At 31.3% G+C, this 6000-nt stretch overlaps 1 protein-coding gene across 2 annotated transcripts in view; it reads right to left on the reverse strand.

Moving 5' to 3' along the window:
• Positions 1 to 5237, reverse strand: part of LOC148597670 (uncharacterized) — a 34168-nt gene extending 28931 nt beyond the window's left edge. For both annotated transcript variants that reach the window (XM_088561222.1, XM_088561221.1), the window contains exon 1: positions 5125 to 5237. The gene's annotated coding sequence lies outside the window, so the exon portion shown is untranslated. The remainder of the gene's footprint in view (positions 1 to 5124) is intronic.
• Between the last annotated feature and the right edge of the window lie 763 nt (positions 5238 to 6000).

Genomic DNA, 6000 nt, shown 5'->3' on the forward strand with positions numbered 1-6000 from the left:
ATGTTGAGATATCCATGATCAAGCAAGATTACAAAAGAACAAGAAAAAAATTTAAAAAGGGACACAATTAATGGTGCCTGGTAGTTCAATAATGCAAGAAATTTTATCACTTGAAAAAAGTTTGTTGAAATTTGTAAATGAAAAATCAGAATATTTTAAAATAAATTTACTTAGACCATAAAGGACAAAGGTCAATATAATAAATAAAAAAACCTGTTTCTTGAGTACATGTAGTACTTTATTATTTTGCATATGAAAAGTGACTAATGTTTTTAGATTCTGACTAAGACTTGAGCTAAAAACCAGCTTTATATACATGCATCAAGAGTAAATCTTGGGTACATGTCTGTCATGAATGAAGGGGTTATTTTGATGAATTTACAAAGAGTTACAAAGATAACTCATCACTGGACTTAATACCGTTATATTATAAAAAAAATTAGAATAATTTATTTTTTTTGGCTCTCATTTCTGAAAATTAGGAAAAGAATTGGCAGCTGACTATTTTTCTGGCAACAGAATTTGTAAGCCAGAGCAACCCCTGTTATTCTATTAAGCAGCACTCCAGCTAAGGATCATGCAAAAAGTGATTCATGGGTAAAAAACCTACATATTTTTATTTTTGATATTTTGTTTGAAATGTCATAGTAAACAGAAATTAACATATGGTTTTTCATATAACCTGTGCTCTTAGGAGATAAAAATTGTATATAATGCACTGTAGATTTCAAGATTAAGGGAGATAACTCGGTAAATGACGCTGAAATACAATAGAATCTACTGGATTTTCAATGTTGATTATCTCCTAAGAGCAGACAGATTTGAATGAATAATTACACATTTCATTGTATAGACCCATAAAACGACTTAATTACAAAAATAAAAATATGTAGCCTTTTTTTGGGTGTATCACATTTTTCAGATTTTTTCATGATTCTTACAAAGACAGCTACTTAAGAATTTTGCTAAACCTAACAGTTTTGGAGAAATATCAGAAAACACTTCTGTCCACATATATCACATGACTGACTACCTTTTATAGTATCATAGATCCAACAATAGAAGATACAATGCTCATTTTCATTTTGCTGTGTTTAAATTGGTGGCAAAGACAAAACTTTGAAACCATCTTTTTAAAGTTGTCCCCAGAACAAGGAAATAAGCAACAAACTCACAAGCTTTGTGTGATTTTTCAACCATTCTCATTTTTTCCCCATTTTTAGAACTGCACTTATATTGAATGAAGATAAGAAACATGATCTATGAAAAATTGTTGAAATATGTCCAAACAAATTACTGAATTTTCTATAGAAATAATTATAAGACATTTTATTTATGCAGAAACACAATTGGAAATTTAACTAACACTTTTGAAAGCACTTATTAATTGCATCAGAGAAATAAGTTTAATCCAAGGAAAGTTAGATCTAACTTCAGACAAAATAGAATATATGTATGAATGAGACTAACACTATAGTATCAAAGGGCCTTTTTCAGAAAAGTTGAACTAAAAGTTGCATACACTGTAATAGATTGAAGTTGGTAAGCCCATTTTGAAATTCTGAAGTTTGAATTAAATAAAGTACATGAGCAAACTTTTCTTCACATTGTATTTCTATTGTTTCAAATTACATTGAGCACACCATTTTTTTATTCCCCAAATGTCAATTGCTCAGAATTCACTGTCTAGTTTGGAGCTTACAGGTTTTCACTCTAAACAACTTAGCTTGCCTCTATACCCATGATACCCAGTCTAATTGTGACAGAGAGATGCTAAATGGCCTAAAGGAAATTGAAGCAGCTGACTCTTTTTATTCAACGAAAATCATGAGGTTCAGTATATAAGGATATGTAACAAATATTTAAGAATGTTGCTACCAAATTTCTAAAATCATCACTATTTAAAAGGAATAGTATTTCTTTTAGCTATTGCAAACAAAACTTTTGGGAAATAAACTTCACTGTAGAAATTACAGGAAATGTGAAAAAAGAATTGAAGAGTGCAGGGGAGGCAACTCATTTTGTATAAATAATGGTAATTTTATAATTTGTTTACAAAATTTGACCTGTCATCAAATTAATTGTGGAGTAGAAATTATTCCTTAAAATAGTTTTGGCTGTTCATAAAATAGTGGTAGATACATTGAGATTTATTTTCTAATTGTCAATCGTTATGGATAACCCTGATCAGCTGATGGCTCAATGTCATCCTGATTTGCCCACTTTTAATTACAGGTATAATTAATTAAATGGGTTATGTTTTTTTTTAACAATCAATTAAAGTTTGTTTCTGAAATGCACCTGTATTTTATTTGTGAATTTAATTTGTGAATAAAAAATACTTTATAAATTTGCTAAAATATATATGATATTGGAGAAATAAACCACAGCACTTGTTACTCCTGAAGTGGTATTAATTCAATGTGGATCCTGAAAAATTCGAAATACCTTTTGGAGACTCTCAATTCAAAATTGTTATCAGAATTAAATGGCATTAAAACCTATACTTCTATTCCTCAAACTTAGTTAAAATCCAGACTCAAAAACATAATACATCATTGTTTCTCAAACAAAAAGATGGTACACCTAGATATAATTATATGGTTCTTAGTAGAGATTCCTCATACTTCGTAAAAAATAATTCCAAATCATTTTCCAAATATACAGTAGAAGATGTTTACAAAAAGCTGGAATTTTTTATCTACAACATACATTGTATTTGTCCAGTGTGCAAGATGCATTTTTCAACAAACAGTTGGTATTCGAATGGGAACAATTTGTGCACCTCTACTTGCTGACCTATTCTTAAACTCTTATGAGGCTGACTTTATAGCTGATCTGATCCGAAAGAAAGAACATCGTTTGGCTAGATCCTTTAATCTCAGTTTCTGCTATATAGATGATGTACGTCGTTAAACAATCCTAGTTTAGGGGACTTGATACATCACATCTACCCTAAAGACCTTGAGATAAAGGATACTACAGACACTGTGAAGTCAGCCTCATATCTGATTTGTTCAACCTGTAATAGTTTTCCTTACCTCTTTCGTCTACCCCAGACTTGACTTTTTATGAGCAATTCGTAAGGTGTTTTGAGAAAAGCAGAGGACGCTAGCCTTACCCTACCAGTGTATCTGGTCCATGCTTCCAGTTTATAGTAGAATCCGAGTTGCCCATTTGCTTTTGTTATTTTATATGTATTATTTTAGTTACTTAATGTTCTTTGTTGTGTAAATGTATGTCTATTTTCCGTGTTTGGTCTTTGTCCCTGGTTTACTGTCTTTTGATTTCTGCTAGAACCTTGGTTCCTTTGATTACTATTTAACATGTTTAACAAAATATGCTTAATTTTGAATAAAACTTATACAAATTTGACCAAAAAAAAATTACAAATTTGCTAAAATATGTATAATATTAATGAAATATCTTTAACATATTTAACAAAATATGCTTAATTTTAAATAAAACTGTACAGTTTTGCTGAAATGCCCTATGCTTAATTTCAAATTTTAAAAGAAACTACACAGTGGAATCATCTATATACACAGAAACATACAAATATGATACCTATATATATATGGTCAGTAAATCCTTTGTCTTTTTTTGTTTATTGAACTAATCGATAATTGTAATTAAATGTGGGCAAACCAGGATTAAACCAATGGCTCATTGGAGATTATTTACCTGTCATAAAATGACCCTTACCTGTTTAGACAGCAATTGGCACCTTTTGACAGATTTATGACTCTTCTAATCAAATAAATAAGACTGAAACACAAATTCAGGGGTTTGAATTCAGAGTTTTATAGATTATTTTTTTATACAAAATCAGACTTTGGGTCCATAAAAATACCATAGAACACCCTAAAACATTATAAAATTATCATGATGATTATAGAAAACATATATTTTCTATTGAGACCTGATATTTTTTAATGGATATTAAAAAAATATATATTAAAACTGTTAATCTGGTGAGTTCCGACAGACGGATTGTCAATACGACAGACCAGTTAAATTCATCCAGCACGGATTCGCTTGACTGAACATTGTAACCTGACCATGACATCAAAGGATAATACAGCACGTGGCCAGCGCTTAACATATGTAACTAAATTGCAAACATTTTCTTGAATACTTCGATTTATTGATACATCACAGTGAGCTAAGTCAACATACATCAAAGAAAACAAATCGATTATCATGCATAATTAGCATTGCAAAACTGGTCACATTGATAAATTCTGGGTGGTTTCAGGAAAAAAATTCAGAAAAAAACATTATCTTTCATCAAATAAAACATATTTCAATTGAATTGGAGGTTTAAATGTATATTTTGAGGTATTCTTGAGAATTCTTGGGTATTCCTGGGTATTTCTATGGTCCATCTGATTTTGGAACGAATTTGATCTGAAAAATTGTGTTTGCAGGACAAATGGACAAAATTGTGAAAACACGCTTAAATCATGCAAGTTGGCAGGTATGTGATTGTAGGTTACACAAATGTACAAACAAATCTTTTTATTCCAGTTGCTAATTTTCTCATAAACCAGAAAAACATTTGTTTCAAGTCCCACTATGTATTTAACAAGCATTTGTTTTTAATCACAGTCAGAGTCCAAGAACTTATGTTTCATTTTTATTGTCATCGTCTAGTGATCATTTACACAATGACCCATGAGTGGCATGACGCAAAAAATGATTTCTGAAACTTAGAAATCTTTGGGACAAGTCAGGTAGCAGGCATACGCCCCCTCTCCATAAGGTTGAGAAAAATTTGCTTTGCATTAAATAACAATTTTTTAAAAGTATTACAACTAAATTTTTCTTGACTTGCTTTCGTTCAAGTCTTTAAACTCCATAAATTTCATCCCTAATATGAAATCATCAATCTGTCACTGGTCAGCAAGGAGTAATCTAACCCAAGACCTTTCACTTTATTGTCAGCTCTGTAACAGATTGAGTTTATTCCCTAAATCAGTTGATATTGCTAGGTCGTCATTGGCGCTACTGGACATTATTTGGAACTTCATAAAACTCCCCCTTTTAAAAAAAAAAAAAAGACCATATTTTTAGCGCTAATACTTGTACCAACAAAATATCTGATTGTTTTTAAATCATTACTTTCTCATTTGCGCTGTAATAACAGAGAATTGTTGTCAAAACATTCTAGAAAGTAATGTTATCAAGGTTACCACATCGAAAATTTGTTTACTTCGTTGTATAATAGCCGGAGTTGTGACGGGTTGGAACTACATATTTTCCGGAATCTGTGAAACGGGCACCGAGACCTGAATAATGAATACAAATTTATATATTTTGCTTGAAATCGTGATTTCCTCAAAATTGTATTCCATATTATTTTCTTTTTATTCTGTACTCGGGAACTAATAAATTCACAGAGTTACGCAGGGGATGCTCCGGAATAATAAGCGACCCAGGACTGTCATATTGCAAATTAGTAAAATTTGGTGAGTATATTGTGTATCTTTCACTCTTATGAGGCTGATTTTATAGCTGATCTGATTCGGAATGAAGAACATAGTTTAGCTAGATCCTTTAATCTCAGTTTCCGCTATATAGATGATGTATTATTGTTAAACAGTCTTAGTTTTGGGGATTTGATACATCGCATCTACCCCAAAGAACTTTCGATAAAGAATACTATAGACACTGTGACGTCAGCCGCATATCTTGACCTACTTGTACACTTAGAGATCGATGGTAAAGGAAAACTATCCACAAAACTTTACCACAAACGTGATGATTTTTCATTCAGAATTGTTAACTTTCCTTTCATCTGTGGCAACATCCTTTCAGCACCTGCCCATGGAGTTTTCATATCACAACTCATACGTTATGCCAGAGCTTGCCGTTGCTACAAGACTGAAGTCATCACTACAAAAGTTTTATGATCGTCATATCATGAACTCGTTTATCGTTACGATGCATACATCTGCACCATGAAAACTGTTTAAAATTTTGTTCAACGTGTCATAG

Source organism: Perna viridis, chromosome 14 (assembly GCF_037379345.1).
Source record: "Perna viridis isolate PV_CMFRI_1.1 ecotype Kerala chromosome 14, ASM3737934v1, whole genome shotgun sequence".
Lineage (NCBI taxonomy): Eukaryota > Metazoa > Mollusca > Bivalvia > Mytilida > Mytilidae > Perna > Perna viridis.